This window comes from Lactuca serriola, chromosome 8 (assembly GCF_051521515.1).
Source record: "Lactuca serriola cultivar US96UC23 chromosome 8, Lser_US96UC23_V15, whole genome shotgun sequence".
Classification (NCBI taxonomy): domain Eukaryota; kingdom Viridiplantae; phylum Streptophyta; class Magnoliopsida; order Asterales; family Asteraceae; genus Lactuca; species Lactuca serriola.
This window is the reverse complement of record NC_136415.1, coordinates 93,308,178-93,330,818: the sequence shown is the minus strand read 5'-3', so window position 1 is coordinate 93,330,818 and position 22,641 is coordinate 93,308,178.

Sequence of the window (22,641 nt, the reverse complement as noted above, 5' to 3'; positions counted from 1 at the left end):
TTACCTTCAAATGTTCTGCAATTTGGGTTACGGCATCCCTCTACCGAGTTGTAGAATATTGTGTTGGGTCCTAGCCTTATTATCTCATTTGGGTGATTTGCTAAGGACTCAATCAATCAACTAACTTGAATTCGTTTTCTCCCGTTTTATAGATGTCAAAGTTCGACAACTATGGTCTTCCCAAATCCCGTGGAACAAGCATTCCACATGAAGATGGTATTCCATGATTCGATCGAGGAACAAGAAATCATGCTTCACTTCCTCCTCCTCCTCCAATTGTTCTCCCTAACCCACAAGATCGAAGAATTGAAAGGTTCAATATCACTAAAGCCATATTGGTAATGAAACATGAAGATGGTAAACCCGTGTGTGCCCACGTTCTAGGAATGAAATCACACATTGATAGGTTGATAATGTTAGGTGTGTCATTCCCGGATGAGTTGGCTGTGAATTGGGTTTTGCTGTCACTTCCTGAATCATATAATGAGTTCAAAAGAAAGTATTATATGATGGATCATGACGACAACCTCATTGACCTAACTTACATGCTCATTGCTGCTGAATCAGAAATGATTTGGCGAAGCAATGGAGCGTATTTGTTGGGAAAGTCAATCGACCATGCTTCCGAGGACGTTCTAGGAGAACCGACCTGCAAGGGCATTGGATGCAAGTCTGCCCAAGGAGCCTGAAGAGTCCAGAAGATGGGAGAGTCAAAGAGTATGGCTGCGCCTCAGGTAAAATCCACTATCTAACTTCGTTAAGTTCCTATTCATTGATTCTTAATACATGATGTGATAAGATTGCATTTGAATGTTTTGTAGGATCGGTGAAAAGAAAGGAAGCTTGATGAAAGAGCACGATGAATCTAATAACAAGAAATGGATCTTGATCGCATGGACTTGAAGATTAGATTTTGAGCTTAGATAGTTATGATAGAGTTGTTAGAAATTTTCTTTTTGAAATACATAGTTTTCAATGGATTTTGCATTGTAACGACAAATGTTTTCTGCTGCTTTTATAAATAAAATAAATTTTGATTTGACTTATTTATTTATTTGTTTAATTCCTTGCAATGAAATCGTTATGAAAATTGGTGTTTGCATATTTCTACGAAGAATGGATATGATTCTTATTTATGTTAATTATGGAAATGTCGAGAATTTACCAAATAGGGAGAGTTTCTCATCGCCCAAGATTCAATTGGACAGAAACTTGGAATCATGCAACTTGGTTGCACGATGAATGAGAAATTTCATATTTGGAAATTAGACTAATTCATTGACAAAGTGTCAAGTGAAGGACAGGGAGATCAAGTACACAAAGTTGTGTGTTGATAAAAGTCCACCATAAGAGTAACAAGATATTCGTCATGATTTACTAAAAGTTTAGTAAATATGATTATACTTATAAGATTAAGTATAATTCGGAATTGATTAAAAAGGTTCAAATCAATAGCAAAACGAATAAGAAGAATCAAGTAGGCAGAAAGATAAAAGTTTCTCCATTCTTATAAGAAGGGAGAGTAACTTTTATGCTTTATGATAGGTCTTAATGATTAAGAACCATATCTCAGTTGATCATCTAAGAGAGTCTTGGTACAATTGCATGTCTAAGAAGAGGATTCAAGAATTGAAGAAATGGTTAAATCAAGAAGTCAATTATACTTCGTTCCAAAACAAGTCTTAGAGTTAAAATTGTTACAATGAGTGAAAAGTATTAAGAAGTTTATAACATTCATCAAATGTGGAAAGTTGTGATGTCTTGGATAAGACAAAGACCAACTAGGACCAATTTATGAAGTGTTTTGATAAAAAAATACACTAACTCTCGAATATTTGGTTGTCAAGAAATGTTTATTGACAAGAGAATCTTATATGTCAAGGAGTCAGTGGGAGTCTTAATGGTCTTGAAAGGTTTCAAGAACAAATCAAAATAAACCTTATCGATCATCACTAGCACACGAGTTGAGGTTTACAACCTATCGTGTTGACATTATTTTGCTTCTGTGATGTTCCAATCGAGTTAATTATGCATGTGAGTTCTATAAGTTCTCATTTGAACGCATAAAAGGCAAGGCACCTTGATCAATTAAAAGTACATTGACAGGAAAAGGTGAGTTGCTTAACTACTTGGAAGACATGGTGGGCAGTTGTGCTACCATAAGGCAAGAAATCAATATTAAGAAAGTTCGGTCCATATGAGTTTGAATTTGTCGTAAACTTTGGCTTTTACAACTTCACATGGATAAGAACACATACACCATTTAAAATCAAAGTGTCATAAGATTTCCTCCTTCATGAGAATGATTTTGAGGAAATGCTTTCACTAAGAAAGATTTTAAAAAGATAGTGATTGTAAAATTGCATTCTCGAATTCGATTATGGTTACAGTATCCCTTTCCATGATTTGAATTGTGAGGTTTGGCAATTAGTCTTAATTGTTTAGACACATATATGAGCTATCTAAGACAAAGGTGTATAAGTTTAAGAAGCCTTGATAAAAGATTATCAAAGCACTAGGTATTAGAAACATGAACTTAAGAAATTCAATAAGTATTGTTTTTCTGGAAGTTTAGCTGGTTTCTGAATACATGTCATAGCTAGTGGGAGCATAAGTGTTATGTTTATAATAATCATCATGATAGTGGGAGCATAAATGTTATGATTGTATGATTATTAAGGCACGTATTGCAAGTTGGCAATATTAATTATAGAAAACAAGAGTTATACCTTGCAAGTCGTAAGGGTTGTAAAGTTGTTTTGCTATAATTAAGGGAGAGAATATTATGCTTCATTTCAAATCTAAAGACTCAGGTTGAGAAATGTTAATAAATTTAGTCAAAGGTACATAGTGTGTTCTTAAAATTTCGATTATGATTACGACATTCCTCTTCACAATTCGAATTTTGAGAACATAGCAAATAAAATATTATGGCAGAAGATTGATAAAGTATCAAATCTTTATGTAAGAAATTATGCATCGTGTCCCATACGCTTCTGGTATAGGATCGATTGCAAATGCTATAATATTTGACCATTCTAAATTTTCTAAATGTCTAGCGCATTTAGAGGGAAAAGGGACAAGAATCGGTTTTGACTAAGATAATTAAACAACTATCAAAGGACAATCCAAAGTTCGACGAGGATTGGTCGCTTGTGCGTAGTTGGAAGTATAGTATTGGAAAATATGGAAATGTTTCCATATTGGATGGACCATATCGACATTATTATGAATAGATAAGATTCTATTAAGAATGAGTTGTCATATGGAAAATATGGAAGCATGTCCATATTGGGAAATGAATATTGAAAAATCTATGTCTAGATTAGAAACTTTTATGCAAAAGGATGTTCAAAGGAATGTACTTTGAGTGAGAGACATCATATCTATGGAATTGTCTTGTAACAATCTCCGATTTAGGACTTTGTAATTTCATTGGCAATAGTCTTTGTGACTTTGGTGCAGTGATATTACAAAAGGATCATTGCATAAAATGTTAGAATCTAGCATATTCTATAAGTAGCAAGAATTTGATATTCTTTCACTTATGAAAAAGGATTTGGAGTTGTGAAATGAGAATGATTGGAAATGTGTTCAATTTGATCTATTTCACAAAGTAAGAACTATAGGTAAACATTGTGTGCATGCTAAGAGCATGGGACAAGTGTTGTAATTCAAGTAAGAAGTTGATTACCCGAAACAACAAATAATGAGTAATCGATATGGTGATGAATAAAAGGAGTTTTATTTATGCTCAAAGGGTTGAGGCCATATGGGATTAGTATTATTCTTGTGTTTCACTTTGCATGTTTTGACTTCCTGAATAATTTAATTAGTTTAGAACAGTCAAATTATTCGAACGGGCCACAATCGTTCATATGTTGGAAGTAGGTATGAATAAAGACTGTCGTGAATTGGTGTGTGGATTGTCTAAAGAGTATTAGACATAAGAAAATGTTTGCTGCAACGTTCATGAGTGCTTATGAATATGAATTTGAGCATTGGATTAAACCCACGCTCACTTGGATCACTCCATGAATTGTATCACGAGTGATTGGTGAGACGATAACATCTTATATTCTTGAAACCGAGATGTGTGAGTTGTATCTTGCAAATCGGTTGCACATTGATAATATGTAAACGCACTAGTAACTTGGTGTCATAAAACATATTGTTGTGTGCGATTCGGTGTATGAGTGCAAGCGAGCATTGAATCAAAGTTTATCCGTTCCTTTTATCCAAAGTAGGATAAAAGCGATATCCTTGGGCCCCTCGATGATTTAGTGATGACAAACGTAAATGCTCAGCCGGGCTAGGGCTAATTTGATTTGTTCAATTAGTCAGTCGTCATAAATCAGAAATAGAGAAATAGTACAAAGAGAATGATTAGAAATCATGTCTTATGATATCTAGAATGGAGGAATATATGATCCCTTATCTAAAGGACACGCGTATCTGATAGGATCAGAGTTGACAGCGGCTTTGGAAAGCTACGATTGCAGATCAGGATCTGAAGTCATACGCATGATAGTTATTAGACTTATCCAAGTGGGAGACTGTTGGATTAGTGTCTAAGTCCATAACTATTTTGGTATGTACTTGACCCGATGGTGCATGGTCCTTTTGGGTTGCCTTCACCAAAGCAACTTGATAGGATGATTTATGGAGAGAAAGGATTAAATATGATTTATTAATATATTATGAGAATAATATATTAAAGGAGAAATCATATTGTTTAATTAATATTAATCAATAATTAATTGGTAATTAGTTTTGTGATTAAAAGAGATTAATTAAACTTAAGGGACTAGAATTGTAATTATAAGATAATTGCAATTTGGGCCATGGATTGCCTTGTATTAAGGAGTGGACGAATTCTATGGGGAAACCCATGAGGAAATCGTCCAAGCCCTTAAGGAAAGGAATACATGGGTTGCTTAGGGCTTAAGCATCCAATTTAGGGTTTCCTTGTTAGATAACCCTAATAGCCTAACTATATATACATCCCTTATAACCAAAAAATGTGGCTAAGCATCCTTCTAGGATTTCACACGTTTTAGGGCAGCTTCCATCCTCTCTTCTCCTCATCCTCTTGCTCTTGGTGTTTGTGAACCATTAGAGGAGTGACATTTGTGACTCTAAGCTTTCTAAAGTCAATACAAGGAGGAATTGAGATTGTTAGTGCTACATAACAATCAAGGTATGATCTAAACCCTTATTATATGTTATATTGATTATCATATGCTAGATCTAGGGTTTATAATCTTGGATAACTTGCATGTACAATAGAAAAACCTAGATCCAAGCATTAGGGTTTGTATGGGCACATAGGATGTTCTTATGACCAAAACCCATCAATCCAATCTTCCTTAAAGCCCAAGAAAAGCTCTAAAAAACCTCTAGAAGCCTTCTAGAAACCGCCCCCTATGGGAGGTTCTAGAACTTGCCAATTCTTACCTTTTGAACATTGTCACCTTTAGTCATTCTACTTTTAGTTAATCCAATTAATCCCAAAATTAATTTCAATTAATTTTTGAATAATTTTTAATTAAACAATACTATTCCTAATTAATATATTATTGTCATAATACATTAATAAATCAATTATTTTGATTTATAATTAATTTATTAATCATATTAATAAATCAGTCTCTTTCTCTCCAAAATGCATTCTAGTCAATTACTAGGTTTCAGGGCAACCCAAAAGGAATTTGCTAATAATTCAAGATTATACTAATTTAGTTATTAGCTTAGACACACAATCCACCAACTTTGACCATTGGCTTTTGACCTATTTGGCTTTTAGCCAAATTGCTAGTTTTAGAAGGTAGATTAAGGGTTTACCTTGTGTGATTTAAGAGGTGTTGTGTACCATCCACTTCTTGACTATGTGAGTTGGTTAGCTGTCCACTACTATGTGAGCTGGTTGCTAGACTCTATATGTCAATTGGTCATGAAAGACCATGAGAGGACCATGACACATGTATGAAAGAGTATGGGAGGACCATGACATATGAATGAAAGACCATGAAAGGAAGATGGTGGCCATAAGGAAGACTATGGGAGGACCATAACAGTGAAGAATTCAGGAGGACTGCAATAATGAGTGATTGTAAGACTGTAGGAGGACCACAACATTCACATGTTATGAATGTTATATAGGGTATGCAGTATTTTGGGGAACTCACTAAGATTTTTGCTTACAGTTTTATGTTTAAATGTTTCAGGTACTTTAGTTCCAAAGGGAAGGGCTAGACATGATTGCATCACATCCACTAGAGATTTGGAATTTGTAATTTTGTTATTACTTTGATGTTATTTTGAAAACACTTTTCGATACTCTGATTATCTTTTGGAAGTAATGATTGATTTAAAAAGGGAAGTTTTAGCTTGTATTTTGGGACGTTTCAAATTGGTATTAGAGCCTTGGTTTGAGGGATTCGGACATGCTATCAAGTGTGTCTGAACTCAAACTGAGGAATTGATAAAATATTTTAAAAGAAAAATGTTTTTTAAAAAGGTTTTTATAAGAAGAAGGGGTGTGATGCATGTAATTAGCCGAAAATAAGTAATTCCTAAAATACCCATACATGAATGTTATGCTTTAGTATGCTGTTATTGGATTTACATGTATGCTAATAGATAAGTTAAGGATCCCTTTAGGAATTTCATGATAGAATTGCCTAACATCTATGATGCCTTATAGCCTAGGGAACTGTTTGTTATGTCCTACTTTAAATCTAGATTGATGATGTTGATTGCTAAGTGCATGTTTTATAGTTGTATACAATTATGATTATATAGCCTTAGAATGATTGATTTAGCCTTATTTCATGTTCCTTGTTTGGTTGTGGTATTAGGGTAGAATCACTTATTTAACAGTCTTTTTGATCCCGTATTGTGTATAAATTGCATGTACGAGGTAACCAACGGTAATGGTACATATTCCTAGCAATGCGGGAGCAAATGAGAGGAGGGTTCTTAGGAGAGCGTAGGAAGTTTTATAGTACATTATGTGTGCTATTTAGCATAGGACTTATGAGAGTTTCCATAGTGGATTGACTTAGAGGATTCATGATGATTCTTGATGAAAGTACGAATATGTGTGGAAGGTAGTATTGGGCGCGTACTACTAGAAGCAAAAGATTCGTACTCGAATCAAGGAAAGTCATGAAAATACTAAGGAGCTTATATCGTGAGGGATACTGCAAATATGTTATAATCTTTTGTGTTGTTTCCTTTCAGTATGGTGGTGACTACCCGAGGTTCCAGTTTTGGTTCATGTCCAGGCACTGATGCTAAACCAATTGATGAGAGGATACACGAGTTTATCACGTCAGAGATCACGAGCGTTATCTTGGATGACCCGTGTAATGTTCGTACTATCAAGGAGATGATTATGGAGTTACTGGATGAGCGTCTAGGGGCCTTTCATACAGACATTGCAATTAGTCAGCTTGGGGGGCACAAACTCTTTCCTTCCGGGAGTTCAAATATTATGGAGCCCCATAGTTCTTGGGGAAGAACAACCGCATTGCTAGTACACGATGGATTGTGGACAAGGAAAATGCTCAGCATACGATCTTCTAACCTGAGGGGTCGAAGGTGAGATTTGTAGCTTGCCTTTTGAGAGATCGAACTTGTGATTGGTAGGAGGAGGTTGGTCATGCTTTTGGAGCGGAGGCCATAAAGGCTATGACTTGGGCAAGTTTTGTATTCAAGTTCATATCTAAGTTTGCACCAGCTATCAACGTGCAACAGCTGGTGAGAGAGTTTTGAGAGTCGTGTCAAACGACGGATATTGTGGCAGAGATCACCGCCAAGTTTAGGGAGAGAGCTTTGCTTGTTCTGAAGTATGTTATGGATAAGGAGTTGAAGAAGACGAGATATCATGACATGTTGACAGATGACATCAGGGAGTTTGTTAGCATTTTAGGTTGCAGGACCTTGGAGGATACCAATGACAGAACCTAGGAGCGAGAGATTGAGTTTGAGCTTTGGTCGAAGTAGAAGCCTGCTTAGATAAAGATAGAAGTGGGCCCAAAGAAGAATCCCAAGACTTTTGATCCCCGTTCTAGAGGCCAGCATCGTCGGAGCTGCTGCGGCAAGACGTGTGATTGGACAAGGAACATTAGCAAAGATTGCAACAGCAGGCCGATGATTTGTTTTCACTACAACTAGGTCGGCCATATCTGTTGGATTAGTGTTTAAGTCCATAACTATTTTGGTATGTACTTGACCCGATGGTGCATGGTCCTTTTGGGTTGCCTTCACCAAAGCAACTTGATAAGATGAATTATGGAGAGAGAGGATTAATTATGATTTATTAATATATTATGAGAATAATATATTAAAGGAGAAATCATATTAATATTAGTCAAGAATTAATAATAATTAATTTTGTGGCTAAAAGACATTAAATAAAAGGGACTGGAACTGTCAATTGTGTGATAGTTAAATATTGGGCTAATGGACTCCATAAAGGATGGAGTGGACAAATTATATGGGGAAACCCATTAGAAATCGTCCAAGGCCTCTAAAGAGGGAGTCAATGGGTTGCTTAGGGCCTAAGCAGTCAAATTAGGGTTTCCTAGTTAGATAACCCTAACAGCCTCACTATTTAAGGATCCCTAGGGCACCAAAAACGTGGCCAACTAATTCCTTAGGGTTTCTACACGTTTTTGGGTGCCTCCTCTCTTATCATTCTTCATCCTCTTGCTCTTGGTGTTTGTGAGCCATTAGAGGAGTGACACTTGTGACTCTAAGCTTTCTAAAGCCATTACAAGGAGGATTTGAGATTGTTATTACTACATAACAATCAAGGTAAGATCCTTATGTTAATATGATTAATTGTATGCTAGATCTAGGGTTTATAGCTTTGGATATTCAATTGCATGTTCATTAGATCCAAAAGCTATTAGGGTTTGCATGTACACCATAGGAATGATGTTTTGCTCATAACCCATCAGTGGTATCAGAGCCATGGCTGTTTGTGCGATGTATATGATGCTATTATGGATTATCATTGCTTAAAATTCGAAATTTAGGGTTTCTAGGGGCTGAACTCGCCGAGTCCATGCCTGACTCGACGAGTCAGCTAGTCAGAAAGAGGGAAAATCGCGATTTTGTGCTTCTTTGGCTGTGGGATAGTTACCAAAACGTTTTTTATTGATATAAATCAGATTTTTATGATATTGGGTGATTATCTTTTCCAAAATTAAAGATAACTTCATATTAGTTAAATAATTATTTCCTTATATGATTAGATTTAATTATCTGAATTATTTGGTTAATTATCTTGCAAGAATTTGGACTAGGTCAAATTAGATAACCACCAATTAATAGTTAATTGCCTTATTTGAATTTTGTGATCTAGAATATTCTTGATAAAGTTTGGAAAAGTTTCAAATTAATCCCTTTAGGTTTTATAGTTTAAATTTGAACTTAAAAGTTTTGTTTTTGAAATTTAAATAAGTTAAACCCTAATGTTTTGAAATGTTTCAAAACTTGCCCTCAAGTTTTGGAATTTAAAAGTTGATTAAAAGTTTAATTTAGAAATGTTAAATTCTAAAACCCTAGTATTGTTTTGAAAAGTTCAAATCACACCCTTATGGTTTTATTAATTAATTGAAGTGTTTAATTAAAAGAGATTTAATAAACCCATAAAGTTTTGGTTTACATTTAATTAAATTAAAAGTATAATTCATTAAATTAGACCACCTAGTATTTTAAAAGTGTAAAATACACCATATACTATATATAACATTAAAAGTCTAGTATTATATATGTACGAGTAAACAGTCAGTCTTACCGTTAGTAGGCCTCATTCACGAAGCTGGTCTATAAGGGGTGTTTAAGGAAATTGCCTATAAAATGGCGATTGAATGGGTATCCACTCTTACCCATCATACTCTTGACTAGTGGAGGGTCGTTAGCCGAACGGGTAGGATAGGACAGAAACCTTCCATTATAAGTATAATGAAGTACAAAAGTAACTAAATTCTTTACAAAATTCCCAATCTTAGTTACTTTAGGCAAAAGTGAATTGATGCAATTCCATGAAATTACACTTTGTGCCCTTACGAAGACGTTAGTGGAGCGTGTGTGGTTAACCGGCACACTAAATGGTTCTAAGCAAAGGTAGAAAAGGGTGACTCATTGTTTGTCATAGTTCGGTGGAGCGTGTGTGGTTAACCGACACATCGAATAGGTGACTGTAACATTGGGGGCACCATGTAAGTTTGCATGGTTATTCACACCCTGTTTTGTGATCCTCGGCATCCCAATCACAAATCGAGGGGAATATCGAGATTTAAACATGCCATTGAAAAGTTCAATGAATCTCAAAAGATCTAGGAATTTTCAATAGATTTAAAACTTAAATTTCTTTTTTGTTTTTTCATGGTGGAAATTGGTAAATCGTCATTTACCTACCTTCAAATATTCTGTAACTGGATTACGACATCCCTCTTCTAGGTTGTAGAGTATTGTGTTGGATCCTAGCCTCGATGTTTCATTTGGGTGTCACATCGAGGATTCTAATCAACTTAACTTGAATTTTCTCCCGTTTTGTAGATGTCAAAGTATGACAACTATGGTCTTCCTAAATCCCATGGAACAAGCTTTCCAAATGAAGATGATGATCCACGATTCGATCGAGGAACAATAGATCATGCTTCACTTCCTCCACCTCCTCCAATTATTCTCCCTAATGCACAAGTTCGAATGCTTGAAAAGTTCAAGCTCACTCAAGCCCTTTTGGCAAGTAAACATGAAGAAGGAAAGTTAGTGTGTGCACACGTCCTAGAGATGAAGTCACACATTGATAGGTTAAGAATGTTGGGATCCATGAGGAGCTGGCTGCTGACTAGGTTCTTCAGTCGCTTACTTACTCATATAGTAAGTTCGTAAGAGAGTACTATATGATGAACCACGATGTGACCCTCATCGATCTCACCTATATGCTTATTGCTGCTGATACAGCAATGGTTTGGCGCACTGGAAAAGCAATGTTGATTGGTGAATCTGCCTTCCAGACCTCTATGGATATAGGCAATGGCAACGAAAGGCATGCCATGACCGAAAAGTTTGATCATAAGAGAAAGGCAAAGTCAGAAGTAGTTCTGTGTGCTGTTCCAAAAGAGTCAATTTGCTTTTATTGCCAAGAGAAGGGGCATTGGAGACGAAGCTGCCCTATTTACCTAAGAGATCTAAGAGATGGGAGAGTCAAAACGTATGGCTCTACTTTAGGTAAAATCCATTAACTAACTCTTTTAAGTTCCTATTCTAGATTCTTGATACATGATGTGATAAGATTACATTTTGATGTTTTGTAGGATCGAAGAAAAGAAAGGAAGCTTAAGGGAAAAAGTGAGCTGAATCTAATCGTGAAGAAATGGATTTCGATCGCATTGCTTGAAGATTAGATTCTTAAGCTACTACTTGGAGTTAGAATAGGTTGCTTAGGAATATGTAACAACATAGTTTTTCAGTTGAATTGCATTGTAAGGACAATTTTTTCCGCAATAAAATAAATTTTGATTTTATATTATTTATTTATCCTTGCAATGACATGTATGAAAAATTGATGTTTGTAAGTTTCTATTATTAGTAATAATGGATTTGATTCTTAATTATGTTATTTGTGGAAAGGTCAAGAATTTACCAAATAGGGAAAGTTTCTCATTGCCCAAGTTTCAATTGGACAGAAACTTGGAATCATACAACTTGGTTGCATGATGAATGAGAAATTTCATATTTGGAAATTAGACTAATTTGTTGACAAAGTGTCAAGTGAAGGACTAGGAGATCGAGTACACAAGGTTGTGTGTTGATCAAGTCCACCACAAGAGTAACAAAGATATTCGTCATGATTTACTAAGGTTAAGTAAATATGATTATACTTATGAGATTAAGTGTAATTCTCAGTTGATTGAAAGAGTTTCAATAAATAGCAAAACGAATAAAGAAGAATCAAGTAAGCAGAAAGATAAACGTTTCTCTATTCTAAGAAGAAGGGAGAGTACCTTTTATTATGTTTTATGATAGGTCTTAATGATTAAGAACCATATCTCAATTGAACCTCTAAGTGAGTCTTAGTGTAATTGTATGTCTGAGAAGAGGAATCAAGAACTGAAGAAATGGTTAAATCAAGAAGTCAATCATACTTCGTTCCTATATCAAGTCTTAGAGTTAAGATTGTAAATTGAGTGACAAGTCTTAAGAAGGTTTATAACATTCATCAAATGTGGAATTTGAAAAGGTTTTCTTATTCTTGCACATTTGAAATTGGAAAGTTGTGATGTATTGGATAAGACAGACCAACTAGGACCAATTTTATGAAATGTTTTGATAAAAGCTACACTAACTCTTAAATATTTGTTTGTCGAGAAATGTTTATTGACAAAAGAATCTTATATGTCAAGGAGTCAGTGGGAGTCTTAATGGTCTTGAAAAGTTTCAAGAACAAATCAAAATAAACCTTATCGATCATCACTAGCACACGAGTTGAGGTTTACAACCTATCGTGTTGACATTATTTTGCTTCTGTGATGTTCCAATCGAGTTAATTATGCATGTGAGTTCTATAAGTTCTCATCTGAACGCATAAAAGGCAAAGCACCTTGATCAATGAAAAGTACATTGATAGGAAAAGGTGAGTTGCTTAACTACTTGAAAGACATGGTGGGCAGCTGTGCTACCATAATGCAAGAAATCAATATTAAAAAACTTCGGTCCATATGAGTTTGAATTTGTCGTAAACTTTGGCTTTGACAAGTTCACATGGATAGGAACACATACACCATTTAAAATCTAAGTGTCATAAGATTTCCTCCTTCATGAAAATGATTGTGAGGAAATGCTTTCACTAAGAAAGATTTTAAAAAGATAGTGATTGTAAAATTGCATTCTCGAATTCGATTATGGTTACGGTATCCCTTTCCATGATTGGAATTGTGAGGTTTGGCAATTAGTCTTAATTGTTTAGACACATATATGAGCTATCTAAGACAAAGGTGTATAAGTTCAAGAAGCCTTGATAAAAGATTATCAAAGCACTAGGTATTAGAAACATGAACTTAAGAAATTCAATAAGTATTGTTTTTCTGGAAGTTTAGCTGGTTTCTGAATACATGTCATAGCTAGTGGGAGCATAAGTGTTATGCTTATATGATAATAATCATCATAGTGGGAGCATAAATGTTGTGCTTGTATGATTATTAAGGCAAGTGTTGCAAGTTTGCAATATTAATTATAGAAAACAAGAGTTATACTTTGCAAAGTCATAAGGGTTGAAAAGTTGTTTTGCTATAATTAAGGGAGAGAATATTGTACTTCGTTTCAAAATCTAAAGCTTAGATTGAGAAATTTTAATAAATTTAGTCAAAGGACACATAGTGTGTTCTTAAATTTTGATTATGATTACGGTATTCATCTTCATAGTTCGAATTATGAGAACGTGACACATAAAATATTATGGCAGAATATTGATAGAGTATCGTATCTTTATGTAAGACATTATGCATCGTGTTCCATACGCTTTAGGTATAGGATCGATTGCAAGTGCTATAATATTTGACCATTCTAAAATTTTCCAAATGTCTGGCGCATTAAGAGGGAAAAAGGACAAGAATCGGTTTTTGACTAAAATAATTAAACAACTATCAAAGGACGATCCAAAGCTCGCTGAGGATTGGTCGCTTGTGAGTAGTTGGAAGTATGGTATTGGATGACATTATTATGAATAGATAAGATTCTATTAAGAATGAATTGTCATATGGCAAACATGGAAATGTTTCCATATTGGGAGTTGGATATTGAGAATCTATGTCTAGATTAGAAACTTTTATGCAAGAAGGATGTTCAAAGGAATGTACTTTGAGTGAGAGACATCATATCTATAGAATTGTTTCTGATAGAGATTGACCAAGTCTTGATGATTTTGAGCTATGACTTTACGAAAGAATCATTGCATAAAATGTTAGAATCTAGCATAAGTAACAAGAATTTGATATTCTTATACTTATGATAAGGATTGGGAGTTGTGAAATGAGTATGATTGGAAATGTGTTCATTTGATCTATTTCACAAAGTAAGGACCGTAAGTAAACATTGTGTGCATGCTGAGAGCATGGGACAAGTGTAGTAATAATTCAAGTAAGAAATTGATTACCCGAAACAACAAATAATGAGTAATCAATATGGTGATTAAATAAAATGTTTTATTTATACCCAGAGTTTGGGGCCATATGGGATTAGTATTATTCTTGTGTTTCACTTTGCATGTTTTGACTTTCTTAATAATTAAATTGGTTCAGAACAATCAAATTATTCGAACGGACCACAGTCGTTCATATGTTGGAAGTAGGTATGAATGAAGACTGTTGTGATTGGTGTGTGGATTGTCTAAAGTGTATTAGACATAAGCAAATGTTTGTTGCAACGTTCATGAGTGCTTATGAATATAATTTGAGCATTGGATTAAACCCACGCTCACTTGGATCACTTCATGAATTTTATCACGAGTGATTGGTGAGACAGTAATATCTTATATTCTTGAAACCGAGATGTGTGAGTTGTATCTTGCGAGTCGGTTACACATTGATAATATGTAACCGCACCAGTAATTTGGTGTCATAAAACATATTGTTGTGTGTGATTCGGTGAGTGAGTGCAAGCAAGCATTGAATCAAAGTTTATCCGTTCCTTTTATCCAAAGTGGGATTAAAGCGATATTTGTGGGCCCCTCGATGATTTAGTGATGACACATAAGCATTTGGCCAAGCTGGGACTAATTTGATGTGTTCAATTGTAGGCTGTTGTCAGTAGTCCTAAATCGGAAATCGGGAAACATTATAGAGAGAATGGTTTAAATCCATGTCTCAGTCTATACGATATCTAGAATGGAGGAATATATGATCCCTTATCTAAAGGACAAGCTTCTGATAGGATTAGATTTGACAGTGGCTTTTGAAAGCTACGATTGCAGATCAGGATCTGAAGTCATACGCAAAATAGTTATTAGACTTATCCAAGTGGGAGACTGTTGGATTAGTGTCTAAGTCCATAACTATTTTGGTATGTACTTGACCCGATGGTGCATGGTCCTTTTGGGTTGCCTTCACCAAAGCAACTTGATAGGATGAACTATGGAGAGAGAGGATTAATTATGATTTATTAATATATTATGAGAATAATATATTAAAGGAGAAATCATATTGTTTAATTAATATTAGTCAATAATTAATAAGAATTAATTTTGTGGCTAAAAGACATTAAATAAAAGGGACTGGAACTGTCAATTGTGTAATAGTTAAATATTGGGCTAATGGACTCCATAAAGGATGGAGTGTATGAATTCTATGGGGAAACCCATTAGAAATCGTCCAAGGCCTCTAAGGAGGGAGTCAATGGGTTGCTTAGGGCCTGAGCAGCCAAATTAGGGTTTCCTTGTTAGATAACCCTAATAGCCTCACTATTTAAGGATCCCTAGGGCACCAAAAACGTGGCCAACTAATTCCTTTGGATTTCTACACATTTTTGGGTGCCTCCTCTCTTATCATTCTTCACCCTCTTGCTCTTGGTGTTTGTGAGCCATTAGAGGAGTGACACTTGTGACTCTAAGTTTTCTAAAGCCATTACAAGGAGGATTTGATATTGTTATTGCTACATAACAATCAAGGTAAGATCTAAACCCCAATCTTATGTTAATATGATTAATTGTATGATAGATCTAGGGTTTATAGCTTTGGATATTCAATTGCATGTTCATTAGACAAACTAGATCGAAAAGTTATTAGGGTTTGCATGTACACCATATGAATGATGTTTTGCTCATAACCCATCAATATCAGGGATGACTGTCAGAGTCTTACTGGTGGTATAGTGAAGACACCCACCCTAGCTACCTTGACGATCACGGATGGCCACCAGGCCAAGGTGGAGGCTCCTATAGTAAAGGAGTCGAGCTTTTCCACCTCCCAAACTACTATTCCTTCTCGCTTTTCATTTTTCCCCCATCTCCAACTATATTATTTCAACTTATTTAATGTTTCAATCTAGCACGACATGACATATTCGGAATTTCTAAACCCTAAACCTGGCAACCCGATACGAAAATAAATGGGTTGACATGATACGAAATAAAACGGGTGGGGTTAGAGTCAAAATATCTCAACTCGTTTATGTTACAACATGATACGACATGGCAAATTTGTCACCCTCATCTAAAATATACCTTCTGAGTATTTTTATGATGCATTACACATTTTTGCAAAAATGTGTAATTTACTGGAAATTTTACTATGATGAGTTTGAAGATAATTACTTTTCATGAGTTTGAGATTGGAAGGAGATGAAATTTTAATACATTACAAATTGCTTAGAGGGCCCAAAGAAGAAGCACAAGACTTTTGAATCTCGTTCCAGAGGCCAACATGGTCGGAGCAGCTGCGGAAAGACGTATGATGGGTTTTGTCGCTCAGGTGGTCTTGGCTGCTTCAAGTGCGATCAGACGGGGAACATTAACAGTGATTACAACAGCAGGCTGATGATTTGTTTTCATTACAACTAGGTCGTCCATATCAGGGTTATTGGACAAAGGTTTCATTAGACCTAGTTCATCGCCCTGGGGAGCTCCGGTGTTATTTGTGAAGAAGAAAGATGGAAGTATGAGAATGTGCATCGATTACAGAGAGCTGAACAAGGCAACAATAAAGAATAGATATCCGTTGCCGAGGATTGATGACCTGTTTGATCAATTGCAAGGTTCGAGCTATTTCTCGAAGATCGATCTTAGGTCAGGAGATCATCAGCTGAAAGTAAGAGAGCAAGATATCGAGAAGACTGCATTCAGAACTAGATATGGACACTACGAGTTCTTGGTTATGTCGTTTGGACTAACCAATGCTCCAGCAGCGTTCATGGATTTGATGAATAGGGTTTGTAACCCGTTCCTTGATAAATCTGTGATAGTGTTCATAGACGACATTCTGATCTACTCGAAAAGCCAGGAGGAGCATGGCAGACACTTGCGAGAAGTTTTAGAAGTTTTGAAGAAGGAGAAGCTTTATGCAAAGTTCTCCAAATGTGATTTTTGGATTCGTGAGGTCCAATTCTTGGGTCACGTGGTCAACCAAGAAGGGATAATGGTTGATCCAGCGAAGATCGAAGCTGTGACGAAGTGGGAACAACCGAAAAGTCCCACGGAGATTCGAATCTTTTTGGGATTAGCCGGGTATTACCGCAGGTTTATCCAAGGCTTTTCTTCGATTGCTACTCCATTGACAGCTTTGACCCACAAAGGAGCTACTTATGCTTGGAGTGAGAAGCATAAAGAAGCATTCGAGAAGCTAAAGAAGAAGCTATGCGAGGCACCGATACTTTCTCTACCCAATGGAGTTGAAGACTTCGCTGTTTATAGCGATGCGTCTGGTGTTGGATTGGGTTGTGTTTTGACCCAAAGAGAAAAGGTGATAGCATATGCGTCTCGACAGCTGAAAGAGCATGAAAAGAATTACCCTACTCATGATTTGGAGTTGGCAGCGGTAGTTTTCGCTCTGAAAATATGGAGGCATTACCTCTATGGCACGAAGTGCAAACTTTTCACTGATCATAAGAGTCTCCAATACCTCTTTAATCAGAAAGAATTGAATATGAGGCAACGACGCTGGCTAGAATTACTTAAAGACTATGACTGCGAGATACTTTACCACCCCGGTAAAGCTAATGTTGTTGCTGATGCTCTCAATCGGAAAGTCAATCTTGAAAGGAAGAGGCCAAGAGCATTGAAAATTGAAGTTGTCTCGACTATTGTGGAAAGTATAAAGAAAGCTCAAGAGGAAGCTTCTGAGAAAAATGACCGAAAGGAGGAACGTTTGGGTAAAACGTTGGTGTTTGGTACTAACGGTCATGGACTGAAGGTATTCCAAGATCGTATTTGGGTACCTAAGTCAGGAGGAATTAGGGATCTTCTGATGGAAGAAGCTTACAAAACCATGTACTCAATTCATCCGGGTAGCACTAAAATGTATAGGGACCTGAAACCCTACTACTGGTGGCCGACGATGAAGCTTGATGTTGCAAAGTATGTGGCCGAGTGTGTGACGTGTGCGAGAGTCAAGACACAACATCAGAAACCTTACGGGAGTTTAGAACCATTGCCTGTGCCTATGGGTAAGTGGGAAGACATTGTTATGGATTTTGTCACTAAACTGCCCAGAACAAAGAATGGTCACGACATGATTTGGGTGGTCGTTGATCGATTCACTAAGAGTGCGCATTTCATAGCGGCCAAGGAGAAATGGTCTATGGAAAAGCTTGCGAATTCTTACGTGAAGGAAATTGTGAGGCTTCACGGTGTTCTGTTAACGATTGTATCGGATCGTGATAGTCGTTTCACCTCAAGGTTTTGGAAAAGTCTACAAGAGGAAATGGGTACCAAGTTATGTTTAAGCACAACTTACCATCCGCAGACTGATGGTCAGAGTGAAAGAACAATACAAACACTTGAAGATATGCTGAGAGCATGTACCTTGGAATTCCTAGGTAATTGGGATGAACATTTACCGTTGGTAGAATTTTCCTATAATAATAGTTTTCACTCGAGCATTAAGATGGCACATTTTCAAGCTTTGTACGGACAGAAGTGTCGTACGCCGTCTTGTTGGCTTGAGGCTGGGGAAAAGCAGTTTATGGGACCGGAGATGGTTCATCAAACTGCTGAAAACTTGAAAATAATTAGGGAAAGAATGTTAGCAGCTCAAGATCGTCAAAAGAGCTATGCTGACAAGAAGCGAAGACCGATGACTTTTGAGGTTGGAGATTCGGTTTTGCTTAAAGTCTCGCCGTGGAAGGGACTTATAAGATTTGGAAAAAAGGGAAAGTTGAGTCCAAGGTTTATTGGACCGTTTAAAGTCCTTCAGAGGGTTGGGAACCAAGCTTACAAGCTCGAATTACCCGAAGAGCTGAATGGAATTCACAACACTTTTCATGTGTGTTATTTGAGGAAGTTCACGGGAGAAGTTCCCGATATAATTCCAATTTCTGAATTGAGAATTGATGAGACCAAAAGGTTGATTGAAGAACCAGAGGCAATTGTTGACCGAAAGACTAAGAAGTTGCGACGCAAAATGGTTGGGTTAGTGCTTGTCCGATGGAAACACACGAATGGGCCGAATCTCACCTGGGAGACAGAGAGTGACATGTTGAGTCGCTATCCGCATTTGTTTGTTGATGTGTGATTCCGGGGACGGAATCATTCTAAGGTGGAGAGAATTGTAACGCCTGAGTTTCCGGGCTTGCCACTTTTAGCAATGTAATAGTCTAGGTTAACCTTTGTAACCCGTTTTGAAATAATAATTATGTATTATTTGAGTATTATGTGTTTTGTGCTTAATTGCTTAATTATGTGGTTTGATTAATTAAGAATAAAAATAAACGTCAAAATTTAAGTGTAAAATAAACTTAATATCTTTGGTTAATGTTGTAGTAATTGAAACGAGGTTTCCGAATATTTATAGAACGCCCAAATCTGACTTCGTATGAGGAAGTTATGATTTATCGAAGTTCCGGCTTAGCGGTATACAGCCTGATATACTCGATTTGAGATCAAGCGGTTGTTAGCCGAAGCAATCTAAATGAGAATCGAAGATCTCATTGTTGGTATTGAAGCGATAAAAAGTTAGGCGAGAACGGACGTCAAACGAAGAAGTTATGAATTTATAACGAAAGTTTCTGTCCCGGCCTATTAAAAATTATTAATAAAAATAAAGTCAAAATTAGCCGACGGAGTCTAAACGAAAGTCGTAGAGCGTGGTCTCACCTTTCCGTGGATATAAAGAACGTCGAAAACGGAGTTCGTATGAAGAAGTTATGAATTTCCGAAGTTTATTAATCATTTTGTATTTATATTTAATTCAAAATTCGGAGGTATTATCCGAAGACGAGTCACCCGTCTGATCTGAGGTACGCCCCGCGTACGCAAGAACGCCCCGCGTACTCCGGAAGTGTCGACACTTCGGATGACGCATGCAGTGACGATTCGGAGCCCTGTACGCCCCGCGTACAGGCGTACGCCCCGCGTTCGTGCGAGGGTCCAGCACTATAAAAGGGGATCCGAAGGCAGCCAAAATTCTTGTTCATTTCTTCTCTTCTCTCTAGTCTTTTGCATCATTTTGCGTGCCAGAAATACCCCGAAGCCCCGGTATCATACTCTAGCCCCGAGGCAAGTCCCGAGATCCCGAAGATCCCGAGAAGTGCGGTTCCCGAGTCGAAGCTCTGCCCGCGAGAAGTTCGATTTTTGAAGAGATCTTCCAGATCTGCTGTGGATTACTACTTCTATAAGCCGTAGTGCTGTCGGATCATCTTCTGATCAAGTGAGTGTGTAGTTATTTTCTTTCTAATACAATAATACGAAGTATTTTATATAAAATACGTGCTATGTGTATATATTTGGTTGTGTTATGTGTGAATGAGTATTCACTCTCTTCTATCTTATAGATCTGCTTATTTCTTTATGAGATATGTGTTATGTGTGTGTGTGCCTCATCTGTTATGTGATATATGTGTTGATTAAAGCATGCTATACAGGTTTTCTTTAAACTATGTATACAAATGTATATTTTTATCTACTAATATGTTGGGTAGAACATGGGTAGACAGTTGGTGTGTAATAAACAGATGAGAGGCCTCGTTGTTGTTTGATTGAGTCATCTAGCGGAGTTTAGATGACGACCACTGGCTATTCTAGACAGTCTTGTGGAAACATTAGCAGGTTCGCCACCTGTAGGTGTTAATGAACTTGGGTGTTCATTCGCTGTACTCCATCCCCCTCATGGTTGCCTTATTTGACTTATATTGCTGAGGTACCCCCGAAGCATGTGTTGTCGCCCCGATGAAATATTCTTAGACTAGGTCCCTTATGTTAGTTGTTTTAGGGACATTAAAGTGAGAATAACGGGAATGGGTAATTGGGTTATTGTTGGTTGGTGAAAATTAAATATGATATTTATTGTGGGTTGAAAACCCTATATGCTCACCAGGCTCCCAAGCCTGACCCACTCAGTTTTAAATTGTATTACAGGTAGTGGCGGAAGGGCATGAGATGGATGAACCATCAAGTTGTTTTGTTTACAAGTCTGCATATGTTTATATTTGTTATATGACTTGTAATGTATTCGTTTATGCTTATTGGTCTGTATCGGAACATGACACCCCGAGTTTTGATTATAATGAAAATACATTTCTTTTATGAAATGCTTCGGTAAACAATGTTTTATCATGTTTTGTTTTTGGGAACAAATTCCGCAACTCTTTCAAATCAAAAGGATTTACTCTGAAAATATTTAAAAGCATAAATAAAAATCGGTCTTTTCTGGCCGAGATTTTGGGGATGTCACAGGTCACTCTTGGGTCACAATTCCATTAAGAATAAGACACACAATTATATTAAAATATTGTTGAATAATTTATAGATGATGGTTACAATTTTATATATTAAAGTAATTAACCAGACATAACATGAAATGTGAAAAGGTGGATTCATATGTTTTCTAAAACTAGTATACATTATACATTCTAATGTGAAGTGTTTCTATACACATAGACATAGTATTTACGAAAATTGCAATTGCATTGTCTTATATGTGATAAAGATCACATTGAAAATGAATATAGTAGTATAGTTTTTAAGTTTCATAGCTTGAAATAAACTTCATAAGCGTTCGGGATTTTTCTGACAAAATTTTTCGATGGAAAAAATATGTCGAAAATTTCCGACAGAATTCCTACAGGATGGTGACAAACAATAAAATCCTAATTTAGCTCCAAAATACCGACGTAAAATAAAGTAAAATATATTGTTATTATGGATAGTAAATGTAAGATAAATCGCTAATATAGATGAACTCAAGTTATTGCTATTATGGATTGTAAATATATAGTACAATGTTATAAGGAATAAAGAATAAAGCATGTTGTTGTTATGTAAACATAAAAAAAAAAATTTGATTAATAGATATAAAAAAATAAAGTATTTTGTTATTATGGGTTAATTTAATAATATGTTCTTACAAGTAAATTGCATTTCTGTTAGGGAGGAGGGAGTCGTTCCCATTGAACCCACCGAACCTAATGTCACATTAGCTTTTCTCTTTGATTTTTCTTCATCTTTCCGAACCCACAACACACGGAAATCCTATCTTTTTCAATCCACTCAATTAAAAAAAATATACAAAATAATCAAGGTAAAATCTTAATTAGCAATAGAGTTACTGCCGGTATCACTCCCTCTTCGGCGGGTTGTTTAATTGGTTTCACGAACCCACTTCATCCCCCCTCTCTCTACTTTCTTTCTCTCATTTTCTCTTGTAACATATGTTTTAAGACTTGTATCTTAGTTGTGTAGTATTTTTTTTTAATTGAGTGGGTTGAGTGGGTTGAAAAAGATAGGATTTCCGTGTATTGTGGGTTCGGAAAGATGAAGAAAAATTAAAGAGAAAAGCTGATGTGACAGTGGGTTCAGCGGGTTCAGTGGGAACGACTCCCTCCTCCCTTATAGTTTAAAAATGAAATAATTTTGTCTTGCTATTTTTAGATACAAAAGTTGCGAGTACAAGTTCAAAGCATCGAAAAAGCCATGCA